This window comes from Rattus norvegicus, chromosome 16 (assembly GCF_021556685.1).
Source record: "Rattus norvegicus strain SHRSP/BbbUtx chromosome 16, alternate assembly SHRSP_T2T, whole genome shotgun sequence".
Lineage (NCBI taxonomy): Eukaryota > Metazoa > Chordata > Mammalia > Rodentia > Muridae > Rattus > Rattus norvegicus.
In genome coordinates this window covers 82,581,242-82,601,485 of record NC_141549.1, presented here as the reverse complement: position 1 = coordinate 82,601,485, position 20,244 = coordinate 82,581,242, and the positions used below count along the sequence as shown (strand labels likewise).

Sequence of the window (20,244 nt, the reverse complement as noted above, 5' to 3'; positions counted from 1 at the left end):
GCTGAAATTTCCTGTAAGAGAAATACTCACGATGAGCTCTGGGAGTGATGGGGTATTATTTTCACGTCGCTTATGACATTGTCTTTGAAATTCCATTGAACTGGCCGTGTAATTGTGCCAAGTATGTAAGATTTCAATCCAATCCGTGTTTGTACATTATCTGAGGACATCAGGTTAAACAAATGGGTCATTTGCTGAAATTACAGGGTGTCTGGCACCCAGGAATCAGCTGCTAGTCTGGAAATCCATTTATTAGTACTTCCTGGCATTGAGACAGATATCTGCTCCTGTCTCTTCGAAATGCAGCCTAGCCAGGAACCATCTGCCATCTGCAGCCAGGGCAAGACTCCTTCCTTGTGCTATCGGAGCTTCTATTGACACTCATGTGGGGCACATGAGCAGTCCTGTGCACGCAAAATCACCACTGGTCATGAAATCTCTTTGCCTGTGGCTTTGGGAACTTTTACAGTTTTTTAATTCACTCTCCACAGGTCAAAACGTCATGGGAGTATGAATTCATTAAAGTGTCCCACACACTTTATTGCAAGGAACATGTAACCCGATCAGCTCATGATGGATATCTTATAATTAGCTCCAGAATGTGCGTGATCTTTCATTCCGAGACACACATCTATCCTGTCCCTTTATCATTAGGCCCATTGACACCCAGCAAGCAAGTTCGATTTGCTCAAGCAGTTACTGAAAGAGAAAACATCCCCCTGGTTGAGAAAAGTAAATTCCTAAGTCCCAGAAGGACACCGGGCACACACGTTAAACATTCACCTGGAGGTGTGTGACAGCTGTGAAGTGGGGCTTAGGTGAGCTTTAGATACTGCAGCAGCTTTGAGATCCTGTGTTATTCAGCTCGGGGTCATGCACATCCTATCCCTGGGGTCACAGGAAGCCAGCTTCTCCTTCACGCCCAGCTAGCGCTGTTTTTAGCACAAGCCTCGGGGAGTACCTCTAAGTCTTATCCAGTCTCAAGAGATGGACACTTGAGTTTCAAGCTCCCTCTTTATACCACACCGGAAGATAATGTAGACCTGTGAGGCTCTCTTGCGTTCAGGCTTCCCATGTCCTTCCTCTTCTGACACGTCTTTGGAGTCTAGGGTACCAGGGGAATGAGAGGCCTATGTTTGTGGCCACTTGGTTCAGTTTGCTCATCTGCTTATTCGACCCATCGGTAGTGGACGGCATCCAGACTTTCCGCTTCCTCTCTCTCATCCGGGCACATCCTCACGGGGCTCTTACTGGGAATAAGAGCGACAACACTGAGAACAGTTCCGTGTATTGTCTAGCCTTCTCCATGTTGCACTCTCAGGCACCTGGCCACTTATTTCTAGCAAAATGACCTCCCTGTCCCCATCCAAGCAGATACAGGTGAGACGAGGAGGATCTGCACTAGAATGCATTAGAACTAGTTTCCACCATGCTTATATACCTTAGAAAACCATGTGAGGTTTATTTTCCTCACAGCAGCTTTGGTCCCCCATGCAGCTGTATCTTGATGGCTAGGAGGTAGACGTAGGCATCTGCCTGAACTTAGCTGCCTTTTCCTCACTCCCCTTTAGGACAGTGCTGTCCACATCCGGATGAGTCTTCACACCATAGTTACTCCCACTAACCCACCCAGACACTCCCAGAGGCGAGTATCACTAATCTAAAACCAATTGAATTGGCGAGGGATGTGCGGTCAGGCAAGGGTGGATTTGATGTACAAGAGAAAGAATGATATAGAAGAGAAGTTCAGGCACAGCCTGGACTTCAGGGAACACTGGTAAGTTCAAAAACAGGAAAATGCTCCCACTACAAAACCAACGTCTGTTTTTGCTAGGCAGAATGGGAACCAGAGCTTGGTTTTCAGTTGTTATCAGAGGTGGCCACCGGGTGAACCGGCTAATGTGCTAGGTTCTCAGGAAAGCTTCCCTGGCATCAGTCTACCAGGCTTTCCCCACACCAGAAGGTCTCCCGTGGTTACTTTGACGTCTTTTTTTTTGGGGGGGGGGTGACAGTGAAATATTTACACAGGATGTTGCAAGGAAAGGATTTTTTAATTTCTTTTCCAGCTAGTTAGAGCAGGCTGCTTCTGGGGTCATCTGCCCATTTCCCTGACCCCACACTGTCAAGGACTTTCGGAAGGGAAGAAAAGCAGGTTGGTAGGTTTTTGTTTGCCCTTAAGAATGTCAGCACAAAGTTTGGAGAGCACATTACGTCATACTGATGTCAAGCATGATGTGTTAATGATGGAGATGATCCGAGCTTCATCCAATTGCATATCAGTGAGGAGGGTCTTGAAAGAAAATTTCTCAGCTCTTTCTGGCTTAGCGCATTCCTTACTGGGACTGAGACAGCAAACAGAAGTGTTTTAAGAGATTGAATACAACCCACTCATTAGCAGAAGCAAAATGTGCAGCAGGTGTGAATTTGAAACCCACCTTGGTCCTACTCCAGTGCTGACAAACTCGGACCTCACCAGGTGTGAATTTCCAAACTCCAGCTTCATATTTATGGGGGAACTCAGTTCCATTTCCTGACACTGATCTCAGCCCCAGACATTTCCAGGGAACCGTGACTTAGTACTCAGGGACTGACAGCCTCATTCAATTTCCCACTTACTGAAATCGTTCGTGTCAAAAGCAGACATTGATCCCCTTTAAAAGGAACGAGATTCTATCATACTGAAAATGTCACACATCTGAGAGATTATTCTGGGTCTAGTGTTGTCATGCCATACTTCAGAATGGGAAGACTTTGTTATTTTTAGAGCAGAAACCATTCTAGGGTGAAGGGGTAAGGGAAGATTGCTGTGCGTGGGATGTTTGGTGCCAACTCTCTGGCAGTGGCTGGGAGGGCGAAGGGCGGGACTGATGCCATCAGCATGGTCTTATGCAACATGAACAAATGATCTCCACACACAGCAGGTGCTTGCCCTGTCAGCACAGTCTCCTAATGACATTTACGGTTGTGTGTCTTATATAACTGGATGTTCTATAAATAGTTCCAAGTCCAGCAGTAATTTGTAAGAGCCAAAGTTATCCGGCACTTGAGGCTACCAGGATGCCTACATTTTGTCTCAGCACTTTCCGGGGAGGCATCTGTTAAAACTGGAAGCCTCTTTCTCCAGTGTGCATCTCCAACCAAGTTCTTAGTGCTCTAAAGAAGGAATAGAGTTCCAATCTTTGCTGTAGAAGGTTTTCTTAAAGGATACTTAGAATACAATGTTACCAGTGAAACTTGAGACAAAGTTGTTTGTAAATGGAGAAACTAGGAAGACAAGAGGGAAAGCAGGGAGCTGGAGAGTTGGGTCTCCAGCTAAGAATGCTCGCTGCTCTTGAGAACCCTGGTTCAGCTTCCTGCACTCAAATCAGGCAGTTACATGCCTGTAACTCCAGCTCCAGACGGTCCAATGTGCTCTCCTGGTTTGCATTCGCATATACCTGGGGTCCATGCTTCCTCCAAATCAAAATAACTAAGTCTTAAGGAAGAGGTAAAAAGTATGTGTTTAAATGCCACTCTTAGATTTATTTTGCTTATATTGTACAAATTAAAAATTTTTTATTATCTTTCATTATTTAAAAATAAATTCAAGTAGCTGTAAATTAAACATATCTGTCCCTAGATTGTCAATATATGTTATTAAAAAAAATACCTCTGCACTTTAAATTTCTATTAAGATCTACTAAATAGTTAATGAGAAGACATGAAGTACCAGAAGGATGTATTTTTTAATGTACTTTGTAGAGCGGGAGTTCTTTCTTAATTTCCGTCTTAGAACATTTTATTTCTGTCTTCCAAACAAACAAACAAACAAACAAACAACAACAACAACAAAACCCACTTGATCTTCTGTAAGAGAGCAGAAGTTTCTCAGCCAATCTTAATTTATGTGTCTTGTTGCCATTCCACATGTTGCTAGGGTAGCATTGATGAATATGACCGCGGATGGTGGGGAATTTGAGATGACCTTTTATCCTAATGTTCCCAATGTAAGCATTTAGCAGGTACTGAAAAAATGTAATTGCAATGAGTGAGTGTAAAACGTTTTTATACAAGACAAACTGACTATAGTCCTTTCATAGGTTAATGTGTTTCATGACATTTTATGCATAAAATGTAGATACATGTTGCACAAATCATATATATGTTATATTGCTTGATTTTCTAATAGTTTATTATATAGCATTTATAGAATATATATTTTATATTTATGACGTTTAATTCAATAAGTGTTTATTTAAAATGCAAGAGACATCACTCGGTTTTCAGTTACTTCTATTATCATATCTTCTTCACTGATCAGACTGGGTAAGGAGTATCAAGCCATTGGTTTATATCCTTCCCCTTAAGAGGACTAACAACATTTATATTTTTCTATTTTCTGTCTATGTATCTATTTACTCACCCATCATTTCTGAATCTATGTTATCTACCCTCTCTTTTTCTAAGTTCTCTATCCTTGTCTTTTATTTCATCTGTCTGTCTGTCTGTCTGTCTATCTATCTATCTATCTATCTATCTATCTAATCTATATACCTATCTATTATCTAATTTATCTATTCATTTTTATGTTTTTATGTATCTTTTACAGCATCTATTGATCTACTAACTTACCTACCTATATCTATCATCTACATGTCTATCATCTGTTAATCATCTATACATTTGCCTAACTCTATAACACATCATGATCTATCCACTTTTTTCTTTTGGTTTTCTGAGATGGGGTTTCTCTGTGTAGCCCTGGCTGTCCTGGAACTCTCTCTATAGACCAGGCTGGCCTTGAACTCACAGTGATCCTCCTGCCTCTGCCTCCTAAGTGCTGAGATCATAGGCATATGCCATCTCACCATTTCTCTCAGTTACATTTTTATTGTTGGGCAGCAACACCATGACCAAGGTAACTTATAGAAGGAGGGACTAGCTCGCAGTTTCAGAGGATGAGTCCATGACCATAGTGGCAGGAAAAGGGGTTACACACAGGGAAGAATCTTGCTGGAGCAGTAGCTGAGAGCTTATGTCTTGAAACAACAACCACGAGGCAAAAGGAGAGATAACTGGAATACGGTAAGAGCTTTTGAAACCTCCAAGTTCCTCCCTAGTGCCACACTTCCTCTAAGTCACACCTCCTAATCTTTCCCAAACAGGTCCACCAACTATGAACTCAGCATTCACATCTATGAGCCAATGGGAGCCTTTCTCATTGAAATCACCACACCAAATTTTCCTATCCTGTATCATTGTCATGTGTGTGTGTCTTCTATCATCAATGACAAAACCATCTGATATGTATTTCTTCCTCTATTTAAAAACCAGTAAGAAGTACATTATAAAGTGAGTGCAGCAAAATCACATTACCTACAGGGATCTGGTGAAAGAAAATGAAGAATGTTAACTAAGGAAAGAATGAGCACACAGAATAGATCCTATTCAATTATTAAAAATAGAACAACATGAAGCTGCCTTGAGCAGTCTGCCCTTCGGGGGACCTCCATTCTCTTGCTACTTCTCCTCCACCTCCATCAGACCCCTGAATTATACAGAGAGGAGCATGTTGTCCTTTAAGAGGCACCACCCAACAACTGACAGATCTAGACATCCACACCAAACAGTGGATGGAGCTTGGGAACTCTTGTGGAAGAGCAGGAAGAAGGATTGTGGGCCTGGAAGGGGATGGGAACTCCACAGGAAGACCAGCAGAGTCAACCAACCTAGACCCTTGGGCTCTCAGAATCTGAGCCACCAACCAAAGAACATATACTGGCTGGACCTAGGCTTCCTTACACATATGTAACAGATATGCAGCTTGACCATCATGTGGGTCCTGAACAACTGGAACAGGGGCTATCCCTAAAGCTGTTGCCTGTGTGGGATATGTCCTTCTAGCTTGGCTGCCTTGTTTGACCTTAGTGGGAGAGGAGGTGCTTAGCCTTGTTAAGATTTGGGGTCTCAGGGTAGGGGATAATCAGGGAGACCCTGCCCACTCACAGGAGGAGGGGCTGGGAGCTGGGGGAGGGATTGTAGAGGGAGTGATAGGGAGGGGGCGGTGAGCAGGATATAAAGTGAGTAAGTAAACAAATTAAAATAAAAAATAGAATAACACTTCTAAGCTCTATAGGCAAGGACATAAACGAGTCTTAAGGAGATGTGTGAAATCCCACATGTGTGAGATCCCATGTGTGTGAGCTTCTGTGGAGGTTGGGGTGGGGGAAGGGAAGGAGAGTCACTTCGGTCTTTGCAGGCTTAGAATATGTTTAATTAAATTAAAAAAAACAACAAAACTACTGTACTATGATAGCTCGGAGTATGTTTACAAATGCCCCCAAATCTGTACTGAATACTTGTCAACTACAAAAGCATAGAGAATGAGAGGTGACATTTTCCACAGCTCACTGGGCACATTGCCAGTGCCCGCAATGTTCTTAGCTCCTCTAGAGATAATTTCTTCTGTTTTCTCATGTGTGATGTCTTCAGGTTGGGTCAGGAAACCTGGGCTTAGTCCTGGGAAGCCAGAAACTCATCCATTGAGGACAGGGACTTCTGTGCAAACTTGTACAGTAACTGTGCAAGCAGACGTGGGTCTTGACAGCAGTTCTGGAGGGCTCAGAGACAGGATCAGGGTTCCCCAAGCACTGAGCTGAAAGGGCTTTGTGTCCCACAAAAAGAAAGCAATAGGCCAAGCTGTTCACCCTGTAAGTGTCTCTGATCCTCTGGCTTCAGACTTCAGTGTGTTCGTTCGCTGTAGCACTTACCGCAGTGGCTCAGCCATGGAACCACCCTAGGTCTCCATTGACAGAGGAAAGAAACGGCAAATATGATTCAGAGACACAATAGAATCTTTCAGGTATAGCTGAAAATGAAGTTGCGTCATGAGCAGGAAGTGGATAGAACCATTCAGAGAATTAGGTTAAGCCTAGGCAGGAACCACACATTTTCACTCATTTGTGGGTTCTACGTTTTATGTTGATGCATAAAAATCATATATGTACCCATGACATGTAAAGGGAAACAAGACTGTCTGGGGATCCATGGGGGGAGTACTGGGAGGGGATTATGAAAAAGGCCCCTGAAGAACCTCAGAAGTCCATTTTATACTTGCACGGAAATGGCTATATGTAACACAGAATAATAAAATGAAAAAAAGCAAAAGAAAAAAAAAACAAAGAGGAAAAAGTTGGATAGACCTATGCTCCCAGACCTGACTTCTCATACAACACTGTTCTGGTTTCACTTCGCTGACATTGAAACTAGGTTGAGGCCACTGATGACAACCATATTCAAGGGCTGAAAAGCATGAGTGTCTTCAATGGTGGCTCCTTGTAGAACTACCAACAGGCGTCACATGCAAATGGATGTCATCCTAGCGACCGTCCCACACCCCATCCAGAGTGAAGTAGGCAATAAGGAAGCCATCCTGACCCAGCAGTAGCTGGGAACGACACGTTTGTACATCTCTATTGATGATGTAGATCGGAACAAACAAAATGGTTCCTGGTGCTGATTTAGAGACCTCAGAGTCATGAGATGGGGGCGGGGAGATCTGCCATTAGGCCAGAGTTTGTGGGGTAACCTCTAACATCACTCTTCATCTTTGCCATAACTCCTCTCCCCTCCCAACCCACCCCGTGTGTGTGTGTGTGTGTGTGTGTGTGTGTGCGCGCGCGCACGCGCATGAGAGCATGGATACTCTGGTTTTGCATTTCCGTGTGAAGGTCAGAAGTTGACCTTGGGTGGATGTCCTTTTCCATTACTCCGTACATTATTGTTTGAGACAGGCCTACAACTAGGCCTGCTACTCACTGGTAGGTTATCCTGTCTGACCAGCGAGCACTATTGTCTTAGTTAGGGTTTCATTGCTGTGAACAGACACCATGACCCAGGCAACTCTTATAAAGGCAAACATTTCATTGGGCTGGCTTACAGTTTCAGAGGTTCAGTCCATTATCATCATGGCAGGAAGCACAGCAGCAGACACACATGGTGCCGGAGGAGGAGCTGAGAGCTCTACACCTGATCTGAAGGCAGCCAAAAGGAGATCCTCTGTTCCACATCGGGCAGAGCTTGAGTGCTAGGAGTCCTCAAAGCCTGCCTACACAGTGACACACTTCCTTTAACAAGGCCACACCTATACTAACAAGGCCACACCTCCTAATCGTGCCATTTCCCATGGACCAAGCATACTTATTTATTTATTTATTTATTTATTTATTTGATTTCTTGAGAGAATTAGGTATTTTTTTTTTAAATTGGGTCTTTTTTTTTTTTTATTAACTTGAGTATTTCTTATTTACATTTCGAATGTTATTCCCCTTCCCAGTTTCCGGGCAAACATCCCCCTAATCCCTCCCCCTCCCCTTCATTATGGGTGTTCCCCTCCTCATCCTCCCCCCATTGCCGCCCTCCCCCCAACAATCACGTTCACTGGGGGTTCAGTCTTGGCAGGACCCAGGGCTTCCCCTTCCACTGGTGCTCTTACTAGGATATTCATTGCTACCTATGAGGTCAGAGTCCAGGGTCAGTCCATGTATAGTCTTTAGGTAGTGGCTTAGTCCCTGGAAGCTCTGGTTGCTGGCCAAGCATATTTAAATCACCACAACCACCACACCTGTCCTTTCACGTGGACATTGGGGCTATAAACTCAGATCTTCAGGCTTGCATGGCAAACACATGCCAACTGAGCCATTCATTTCCTCAACCCCATTCATCCACTTTCATTCTAATGGTCTAGGATAACCACGAAGAGTCTCATTACACTGGATTCAGCTAAGCTACTTTTCAAAGAGTCTCTATGTGCTGGAGAATAGTGCTTGCAACCCTACAGCATAAGCCAGCAGGTGACTTCAGTGTCTTAGCTCCTTTCTTGATAGCAGCTATGGATGGGTCTTAGAGCAACTCTGGCTTGTCTCCAAGCAGGAGCACTCTCCCTCCGTCCCCCTCCTCCTCCTCCTCCTCTTCCTCCTCCTCCTCCTCCTCCTCCTCCTCCTCCTCCTCCTCTTCCTTCTTCTTCTTCTTCTTCTTCTTCTTCTTCTTCTTCTTCTTCTTCTTCTTCTTCTTCTCTCTCTCTCTCTCTCTCTCTCTCTCTCTCTCTCTCTCTCTCTCTCTCTCTCTCTCTCTCTGGTCATCCCCTCCTTTACAGGCAGGGTGCCAGCAGAACTGGGAAGCATCTATGCCAGAGATTGATATTCCCTGGCCACTGTGGTTTCAGTCCTAAAGATTCTTGTGTTTATTCCATATATTCCTTTGCTAAAGGATACATCTTTTCATCGTATACACCAAAATACTCCTGCTGGCAAGGAATGGTAGGTGACAGAGTTTGGATCAGTATGACAGAGGTTTGTGTGTGTGTGTGTGTGTGTGTGTGTGTGTGTGTGTGTGTGTGTGTGTTTGTGTGTATGTGTATGTATACACACTCAGTTTGGGAGTTAATGAGTGAGGTTGAGCCTACTTTCCTGAGAACTCAAGACAGTCCTCAAGGAGAACGTGGCCTTCCCAGACACTACGGAGGACTTTTAAAGGATGGGTTAAATCATCCTTACTCCTTGAAGTGAGAATGGGATTCCTGTTGGAGGAATTAGAGAAAGGATTGAAGGAGCTGAAGGGGCTTGCAACCCCATAAGAACAATAATATCAACCAACCAGGGCTCCCAGGGACTAAACCACTACCCAAAGACTAAACATGGACAGACCCATGGCTCCAGCTGCATGTGCAGCAGGGGATGGCCTTATTGGGCACCAATGGGAGGAGAAGCCCTTGGTCCTGCCAAGTCTGGACGCCCCCAGTGTAGGGGAATGTTGTGGGGGGGCAGGAAAGGGAGTAGTTGGGGAGGGGGAACACCCTTATAGAAGAAGGGGAGGAGGATGGGATAGGGGGCTTATGTCCAGGAAACCAGGAAAGGGAATAACATTTGAAATGTAAACAAAAAAAAAATCCAATTTAAAAAAATCATCCTTTCTCCTTCAGCTTACTTTTTGCTTTAAAACATTGGGTGGGATTGATCTTTGGGTTTCCTATTTGAACTCTTTTGTGACCTTGTGTGTTTTGAGAGGAAGTACCAAAACATACAGATGGCCAATTTCCTTGACTGCATCTGTGTATAGTCTCATCAGACACAGGAATTAATTGCCTTTGAGCATCAGTCCAAGTAAAAGGAGTGAACATTCAGTGTCCATCCATCTAAGGCAGGGAGCAGACCCAACTGCAAAGGACAATGTCCTCTCAGCCAGGTACAATTCAGTAAAGCAAAAATTATAGCCATGGCGATGGGGAGACATTCCAGGAAGCACTCTGTCAGAGATATCTCAGGTTATGGGTAGCAATCTGGGAAGGAAGATGTTGGGAGGTACATGAGGTGGGAACTCATGGTAGCCAAAACTTCCAGGAAAGATCTAGCTCCTGAGGTCCAGCAGATAAGAGTCCTAAGGGTGGGGTGAGATAGAAATCTAGAGACCACAGAGGGCGTTGGATTGTCTGGAGGTAATCATTTCAGAAGCTGAATAGAAGAGTTGTTATGTGACGCCTGGTGTGGCATGGGGGTAACTTATAACCAAACCATGGCCATAAAATACCTCAGCTCACTAGACACAGGGACAGCACCCAGTGTGATTAATAATTACCCAAGTGAAAGCTCCTTATCTTCTACCTACAGGGGCAGGAGCAGTCCTAACCCTGGTGCTAGCCCAGGTGAGGTTTCTTATTCTGAAGAAAGGAGCATTTTTTAGGGGAGCACAGTAAGAGTAAGATTTCTTTCTCTTAAAAAATTTTTTTCATTGTTAAAAAAAAACCTAACTTTATTCCTAAGTTTTAATTGTTAAAAAGTATTTTTGGAGCCAAGGATGCTCTTTAAATGAGCTATTTTTTCCAAAGAACCAAGACAAAGAAGCCAGGTTAATGACATAATTCTATATGACGTATGTATTGGAGTTGTGCCTTTTCTACAACACTGAATTAAATAAACTTTGCTGAAGTATCATTTTATCTCAGCCTGGGATGCCTAATAATTTCCTGTTTTCCCTCTCGTGTCCATGAGGACATGAACCAGCTTCTTCTCCTAATCTTCTATGCAACCAACCACACCTCCACCCAGAGCACTGATCAGATCATCAAGTCCCCTAGGGATTAAGTCTCCCCTCACTGAAAGCATGGGTAGAGAAAATAACAATTCTCTGCATAAAGGCACTAGAGTACTTAGATTAAAGAGTCTATCCGGAGAGACACTGTCAGGTTCTCCTTTTCTTCGTCCGTGAAGTTTCAGGTCCTTAACACGAATCGGTGACCCGCACCAGATTTGCTTCAGAGCATCCACATATGATAAAGGAAAGCGAAGTCTGTAGATTTCTGTTTCCACCTCTCTCCCCATCATGTGCGTCTGTCTCTTGTTCTTTAGAGAATGCTAGATGTAAACCATCTCTGTTGAGCTTCATCAGATTGATTCTGATCTGGCCCTACTGTGAGGACAATGTGGTTTTTTAAACTGCAGTCTCACTGTGCTGCCCAACCTTGGCAACTTTTCACCTGGGTCCATCGTCTCCGTTCCATTTCCCACATAGAAAGTGGGGAGTCTGTGCATGATGAAGTCTTTCTTCTTATCTGATGACAGCAGTTCTTTTCTGCCCTCGAGCTGGTCTACAAGAGTCCCCAGAAAGCCACTCAACTTCCCTGTTACATCGGCTGGGGTTTCCACATTCAAGGGCATTCCAGTCCTCAATGCCACATCTTCCTTTGCAAAGTCAAATACAAGCCCTGAAATGGAATCCAAAAGGTAGTCTCCCAATGGAGACTCTGGTAGGTGCTAAGAAGTGAATAGAAGGGGCCGGGCCTGAAGGAGTTTCTGCCTGATGAATGGTCCCTCTGGGGAAGTACAACAGATCACCAGGCTTCAGCAAGAAGTCATGTGTTGGTGTGCCAATCCAGTCCTCAGGTTCCACACTGTACTTATGCACCGGGGACACAGTTGGGGAGTACAGGTACCAGTGTTTCTTTCCCTCCAGCTGCAGGATAAAAACCTTGATGTGGAGGGAGGCCCTGAGATCCTGCCAGAGTCATGTACACATGGGACTACTCAGGAGCCATTCTAGTTTTTTCTGTATCCTCCAGGGCTCACTCTTAAATCTCTGTGGCAAAACTGAACTGTTGCTCATTTCTGATCAACGCTTTTCTCAGCTGAAGGAACTGTGCTTTGCGTTCCTTATTCAAAACCTTCCTCCTATGGATGCACCGGCAGACATTGATGTCTCTTCAAGAGTACAGCCCTTGCTTGCAGAGACTCTTCAGACCTGAGAGGCTCAACAGAGACTGGTAATATGAGGCCAGCAAAGGGTCATCCCTCTAAATGAGAAGGGGCTCTTCTTCCCAGAATTCCTTGACAAAAGTCTTTGGTGGGTGAGATTAAACTTTCAAAGAAACTACTGGGTCTGTCAGAGTTTGATACAGAAATCGTATCAGGTAGCTCCTCCTTCACCTGCTTGCAAGGAACAGACTCTTCTTCATTCTCATCCCCCGTGGGCTTCATTTTCTTTGGCTTTGTTCACAAGTACAGAGAAATGCAAACCCGGCATGGCCTCTTGTGTCTCGTCTGCAAGTTGATTGGGCTACAGTGTGGAGCAAGATTAAGATTTCTAACGAGGTCATCTCACCAGGATCTTGGGACAGTCTGCTTTTAAAATGGATGTTGGTGAGACATCAACACCATACGAGACTTACTATGACCATGAGACAGACCAAGGGGGATGTGTTAGCCATCTCTTGCAGCACCATGAGAGAGTATCAGCCAGGAAGAACCTAAGGGGGCAGGGTCTAGTTTGGTCCACAATTGCAGAAGTGCCAGTCATTCTGACAGGCAAAACTCATGGCGGTGGGAGTGCAACTGAGCTCTTCATGTCCTATGATGTGTTAGAAAGCAAAGAGAAAAGATTCAGGCCGGGGCAGGTACGGCTTGGGATCCTACTTGTACCAGCCAGAGCCCATCTCCCAAGAGCTCCATGGCCCCATAAAATAGTACTGTAAGACAGAGAATGTGCCTGTTAGGGATGTTTTAGACTCTTTTTAGACTTTTTTTAGACATTTTAGACAAACCATGCATAATGTGTGTTGTTAGAATGCTCACACACAGTTTAATAAGCTTGTATAAACAGATCAGGGCATCAGAGTGGTGCATCTGAAGAGATGGCCAGAAAACATTCAAAGTTAATTAGGCTGCTTAATCAAAGTGTAACTTTCTACACGATATCTGATGAGTCGTATACTAGACACCCTTTATTAAATATCCGCTATTGAGCAGGAATGGATACTAAGTAGGCAACTAGCACACGAGATGGTCTTCCTTCCATAGCAGCTACACGTGGGTCCTCCTCCCGCGGAGGACGTGCCCCGGGGAGTAGACAGGTCATCCACTCCAGACAGAAATCTATGTGTCTCATCAGGGCTAACTCATCACCCATTCATCCAAGAGTGTGAAGACAGGACACTCAACAGGAAAGCAGTAAATATTTCGACACAGAGAGGATGTTAGGTTTTCAGAAAGGGAATCTGCCTCAAAGGTGATGATCTTGGTCACTGGGCTAGAGTGAGTTCATATGTCTTTGGTTTTGTCTGGTAGAGCCATTGTGAACAAAGCTCCTGTGGCAAATAGCTCGGTCCTCTCGAATGGCCTGACCCTTACCTCAGCTCCACTGTTGAAACTTCCCTTGTATACCCTGCTTCCATAGTTCTCCTCGGTTTTAGCATGATAGATAAACTTGAACAGACGTTAACAGTCTGGTTAGCTGAGCAAGATTCTAAGGGTCAGAGTTCCCGTTAGTTATAAACTATTTCTCCACAAACTACTTTCTGCCAGTAAAGAAAATTACAATATGAAGTTCGTGGTTTGTGTGAGGCTTTGTGGGGCCGATCTCTCTTGCACACGGAGAGGTGAGTTCTAGCTTCTGATCTGCACTTTGCTCGAAGCCACCAAAGGAAGCAGTACAAATTCACTCTGAATTCACTTCTGACAGCTAGCGGGTCCCTGTTCTGAGTCAAATTGATAAAAAATTAATATAACAGGAACGGAGATTCCTGTCAGAGTTCAGCAGACATTTCAAATAGCTGCGTAACAATAGTTCCATTTGATGAGAGAATTGCCTGACATTCTGCTGCTTAGCCTCCCACGGCGGTGCCATTCATTTTCTTGTGAAGTTGTCGGTCTACAGTGTGTGGTTTATCAGGCACAGTACGATCTCAGTGTTCTGTGAAGTACACTGTGTTTTCACATCGCAGCGCTGAACATCGGCCTTTCTATCTACATGTGAGAACCATGCAGACACTGTAATTAGTGAGGTCCATCCATGCACTGTGATTTGGACTGCTTTTCTTTTATTGTAGGCAATTTCTTCTCAGAGGTGTGTGTGTGTGTGTGTGTGTGTGTGTGTGTGTGTGGTGTGTGTGTGTGTGTGTGTGTGAGAGAGAGAGAGAGAGAGAGAGAGAAAGGGAGAGAGAGAATGTGTATTTGTGTGTGCGTGTGTGTGTGTGTGAGAGAGAGAGAGACAAAGAGAGAATATGTGTGTGTGTGAGAGAGAGAATGTGTATGTGTGTGTCTATATGTGTGCATATGTGAGAGAGCGAGAAAGAGAGAGAGAGAAAGAGAGAAAGAGAGAGAGAATGTGTGTGTGAGAGAGAGAAAGAAAGAGAATGTATATGCGTGTGTGTCTATGAGAGAGAGAGAGAGAGAGAGAGAGAGAGAGAGAGAGAGAAAGATATAGAAAGGGAGAGAATGTGTGTATGTGTGTGTGTGAGAGAGAGAGAAAGAGAGAGAGAATGTGTATGTGTGTGTGTGTGTGAGAGAGAGAATATGTGTATGTGTGTGTCTATGTGTGTGTGTGAGAGAGAGAGAATATGTATGTGTGTGTGTGTGAGAAAGAGAGAGAGAATGTGTATGTGTGTGTGTGTGTGTGTGTGAGTGTGTGTGTGTGTGTAAGCAGGCTAGAGCTAGAGATTGACTTTATGTGTCTGACACCCTCTACCTTGTTTGTACTGACAGGGTCTCCCACTGTCATGGAGTTCCTGTCAAGTAGGCTAGGCTGGCCAGTAAGATCTAGAGATCCTCTTGTCTCTGCCTCCTTAGTGCTGGGAATACAAACACGGCAGCCACCACATCTGGCTTTTATGGGGATGTAACTCAGGTCCTTATGCTTGTACCCCAAACACTTTACTGACTGAGATATTACTCAGTCTCGGTGAAATTAAGTGCTCTCTGTCGATATTTACTTTTAACAGAGGCATGGAGAGAGTCAGGCAAGCATTCACTTCTTTAAACTGGCTAGTGGAAGCTTATTAGCAAAAGCAGCAGAGGCAGCTGGTGGAAGGGAGTGAATGACGTTCAGAAATAGCATCAGAGAGCCAATATCTCTTCATAGAATTCTCTCCTTAGCAAATGTAGAAATGATATTTCATTGGCATTGAATTAGATGTAATCTACTAGTTAAGACATGGAGGAAAGGGAGTTACAAGTTCTAGACCAGTTTGGGACATGTGGCATGATCTTGTTTCAAAGGATGAACAACTGCCCTGTGAAGTAGGCCACTCTCTGGGTGTTTTACCGTTTGTATGTAGGTTTCCATCCGTGAATGCTGATGTCCAATTACTTACACATCTGAAACTATGGTTTGAACATAACATGAAGCTTCCCTTTATAAACTTCAAGAACCCTAGGGCTAAGGCGATAGCTTGGCTTGTATGCTCACCATACAAACATGAGAACCTGGGTACTGTTTCCCAGAACACTTTTAACAAGTCTTGGCTTAGTGGTCTGTGCCTACAACCCCAGTACTCGGAGGCAGACACAGGAGGACCCCTGGGCCTTGCTGGCCAACCAGATTTGCTGAATCCATGAGCCTTGTGTTCAGTGAAAGACTCTGTCTGAAAAAAAGAGAGTGGAGATTTATTGAGAATGGCACTTGATATTGACCTCTGGCCGCTATATGTACATGCACCTATACATACATGTGCATGTATATGAACATCTATGCTCATATAAGAGTTTGGCATAGGGGTTGGGGATTTAGCTCAGTGGTAGAGCACTTGCCTAGCAAGCGCAAGGCCCTGGGTTCGGTCCCCAGCTCCGAAAAAAAAAAAAAAAAAAGGAAGAGTTTGGCATAGCTATTGTAAGTTGTAGCATCCTGGGATGTTTGCTTAATAGTTCTTCATATTTTATTACCTTTAAAACTAGGGTAAGAGGTGAGTTTATTATATGGGGCGACAAAGAGGACCAGGAGGAAATGAGCACTGATTTTCTTGAGGACATTTGGCATAGATGTGATGACGACAGTGATGATGATGATAATTATGACAGTGCTGGTGACTCACAGAGTCATAACAGCAGTGATGGCGGTAATGATGACATGGTGATGACACAGTGACATCGCTCACAGGTGTGAGGATGATGGCATTCTTGTCAGTGGTGATGATGACGATAATGGTGGTGATGCTGTTGGTGGTAGTGATGATGCTGTTGGTGGTGGCGGTGATGCCGAAGGCGATATTGATGGTGTGGTACACTGGTGGTGATGATGACGGTGCTGATGGTGGCGTGGTTGCCAGCGAAGACGATGATACTGATGACTGTCGAGATGGTGATAATGGTGGTGATAGTGAACGAAGCAGTGATGTTAATAGTGATGACAATGATGAGGATTCTAATGGAGACAATGAAGAAGATGACGATAATATTGATACTTTTTATGATGAAGAGGTTGCTGGAGATGATGGTGAAGATGAGGGTGATGGCTCTTTTTTTTTTTTTTATTAACTTGAGTATTTCTTATATACATTTCGAGTGTTATTCCCTTTCCCGGTTTCCGGGCAAACATCCCCCTCCCCCCTCCCCTTCCTTATGGGTGTTCCCCTCCCAACCCTCACCCCATTGCCGCCCTCCCCCCATAGACTAGTTCACTGGGGGTTCAGTCTTAGCAGGACCCAGGGCTTCCCCTTCCACTGGTGCTCTTACTAGGATATTCATTGCTACCTATGGGGTCAGAGTCCAGGGTCAGTCCATGTATAGTCTTTAGGTAGTGGCTTAGTCCCTGGAAGCTCTGGTTGCTTGGCATTGTTGTACTTTTGGGGTCTCGAGCCCCTTCAAGCTCTTCCAGTTCTTTCTCTGATTCCTTCAACAGGGGACCTATTCTCAGTTCAGTGGTTTGCTGCTGGCATTCGCCTCTGTATTTGCTGTATTCTGGCTGTGTCTCTCAGGAGCGATCTACATCCGGCTCCTGTCGGTCTGCACTTCTTTGCTTCATCCATCTTGTCTAATTGGGTGGCTGTATATGTATGGGCCACATGTGGGGCAGGCTCTGAATGGGTGTTCCTTCAGTCTCTGTTTTAATCTTTGCCTCTCCCTTCCCTGCCAAGGGTATTCTTTTTCCTCATTTAAAGAAGGAGTGAAGCATTCACATTTTGATCATCCGTCTTGAGTTTCGTTTGTTCTAGGGATCTAGGGTAATTCAAGCATTTGGGCTAATAGCCACTTATCAATGAGTGCATACCATGTATGTCTTTCTGTGATTGGGTTAGCTCACTCAGGATGATATTTTCCAGTTCCAACCATTTGCCTACGAATTTCATAAACTCGTTGTTTTTGATAGCTGAGTAATATTCCATTGTGTAGATGTACCACATTTTCTGTATCCATTCCTCTGTTGAAGGGCGAGGGTGATGGCTCTTGATAGTGATGTGAGTGATTGCTATGATCGTGGCAATAATTTCCCCTCCCCTCCCACAGGATACCAACCATTACTTCCTTAAGATCGTATCATGCATCTTCTTAATATGGGGGTTATGAAGAACAGAAGCTCATCTCCCAGAAGTAAAAATGACAGCCATAGCAAGGGTCCCTCTGAGAGTGAGCCAGAGACATGGAAGTGTGCCCACAGGGACGAGGCATAGCATGTATCATCTGTTCAGGGAAGCTGTCCACTAGGATGTTATCTAGCAGCTAAGTTCCTTTTGTGACAGAATAAATATTTTATTGTAAAAGACAGACAATGGCTGTGATTTCTAACACATTAACAGAAGAAAATGGGGAGGACTGCAAGCAATTAGCTCATTGTAGCATGCTCTGTGCAGCTCTGTGCAGCTCACTTCTCTCAGGGGGGAGAGAGCACTTTCAACCACACCACACTTAACCTTTTCTCATTCCATTTACCAAGTCCAGCTTTACAATAGATGCTCTTGCCTGGATCTAACGTGCTTTGTCTTCTGGCCTCAAGGAGAAACTCTGTATATTTATTTCCCTGATACGGTATTTTAATTTACCTCAGTAAGTGCTTAGTTACTCAGCTACTTTTGAATTTAAACTCCCTCCACTTTAGCTACAGGGACATTTCTATAAAAAACATTGTATACTTTCAGCCCCTGGAGGCTATCCTACCCTGTCAGGGTACAAAGTACTGTCCATCAAATTCGGGATACAGGGCAGGTCTGGATTGTTTTTTGATCCTATGTGGATTAAGGATGGTGTTTTCTATACAGAAGCTGGGGACCGAAAACAGCTTCAGGGCATGCTACAAGTCATTGCTTTCTCTAGAAACTAAAGGAGATCCAATCTCGCATGGGTCAGTGTCTAGGAGGGCATTCACAGACCTTGGAGCAGGGAGGGTTTTCATTTATTCTCAGGCACTCTTTCACAGCACCACGGTCCTCTGTGCTGGTCCTGGTCTTCCTCCACAGCAGGAAATAGGTGGCAGGAAATAGGTGTGTGTGTGTGTGTGTGTGTGTGTGTGTGTGAATTCTTTCCCTCCTTGCCCCTTCCTCGCCCCTTCTCTTTTTCATTTATATGGGGGGGTTGTCTTTGGTGCTTCAACCTGAAGTTTTTTCTGTGAGAGAGAATCTTCCTTTTCAGACAAAGCTGCACCATGTAGAGGAGACAGCAGCTGAAAAAATGAGCTGCTTCTGTAAGTCTCCCAACCAGCAACTTCCCTCCACTCACGACTTCCACTCTCGACCATCAGGGTGGGCTTTCTGTGAACTGTTGTATAGCCAGATGTTGCTGGGTGTGTCTCAGTGTTCTTGATGGTGTGATTAGGAGCCCCGCCCCCAACCCCCAGGCTTTATCCTGCCCACTGGCTGCTTGGTGACTTTCTTACCATTCAGAGTCTTTTCTGGGGACCCCACAGAAATAGAGCTGTCCTGGATGGCTGGGGAAGGCACATTCAAATGAACTAGGCAGCACAATTCCGTAGGTCTCCTCCTCCTCCTCCTTTTCTCTCTATTGAGCTGTTTGTTTAATCACCTCTGCTATGAATTATGGGTTTTTTTTTTGTATCAGATTGCGTACCCTGACTTCTGTCTGCACAGCTCTCTTCCGCTGTCTGGGGAACAGCAACAGTGGCTGGCTTTACGCTTCTCTTCAAGTTCACAGAGACTTTAAATGCTGCTGGTGTGTTTCTGCAAATTAATATGCTGAATTAAAAAAATAGAATGAAATGATTAAAATGCCATTAAAACGATCTATAAATCTCTCACTTTAAGGAAGGGCAGCACATATAATGCATTATCGTCACCATATAAGTGGGAATAATTAGTTTCACTCCAATTAAAGCTTGAGTTATGAGTATTCTGCAGTCTGATACATTGGTATTTTTAGAAAGGCAATAAAAGGCAGGAAGAAAGTGTCTCTAGAGAGGCCGCTCTCCAGAGCTGCACCCTGTAGAGGTCATTGCAATAAGAAAGGCCATGGATTCCCAAAGGGTGGCTGTGTAACCTTACGACACCAAATGAGAGAGCTTGACCTTGACTGTTCTACCTGTGATATGGCTACTCATGAGAGGAACACTTTCATGCTTCAGAGGAAAATTTCTCAAATTCCTAAGAGGTAAAAGCAACAGCTTTGGTCACTTTCCACAATACTCTGCAAGCTTTGAATGTCTGACAAAGCGACCTCTCTCTCTCTCTCTCTCTCTCTCTCTCTATATATATATATATATATATATATATATATATATATATATATGCATGTATATTGTAATATATATGTATATGACCTCTCCACAGGACATAAATATTGGCCATTGATGAAGGAGGTGGAAGCCCCTTACCTGTCTCCTGTATTTTCCAGGTGTGGATGAGAACCTGTAATTGAGATGCATGGCAGGCACTCTGACCCAGGCTGCGTGAGGAGCATGGCCCCAGAACAAGTGAGCGGAAAGACTGGAGCTGAGGAGAACAGGTTCGCTGGCACCATTCCTGTTTATTTGGTGTGACCATTCATCTCGGTTGTCAAC

The 20,244-nt window shown here is 44.4% G+C and overlaps 1 protein-coding gene and 1 pseudogene; both read right to left on the bottom strand.

Moving 5' to 3' along the window:
- Positions 1–20,244, bottom strand: part of Erich1 (glutamate-rich 1) — a gene marked incomplete at its 5' end in the record, with an annotated part of 52,793,804 nt that overhangs the window by 1,062,878 nt on the left and 51,710,682 nt on the right.
- On the bottom strand, positions 11,174–12,509 carry Riox2-ps2 (ribosomal oxygenase 2, pseudogene 2; annotated as a pseudogene).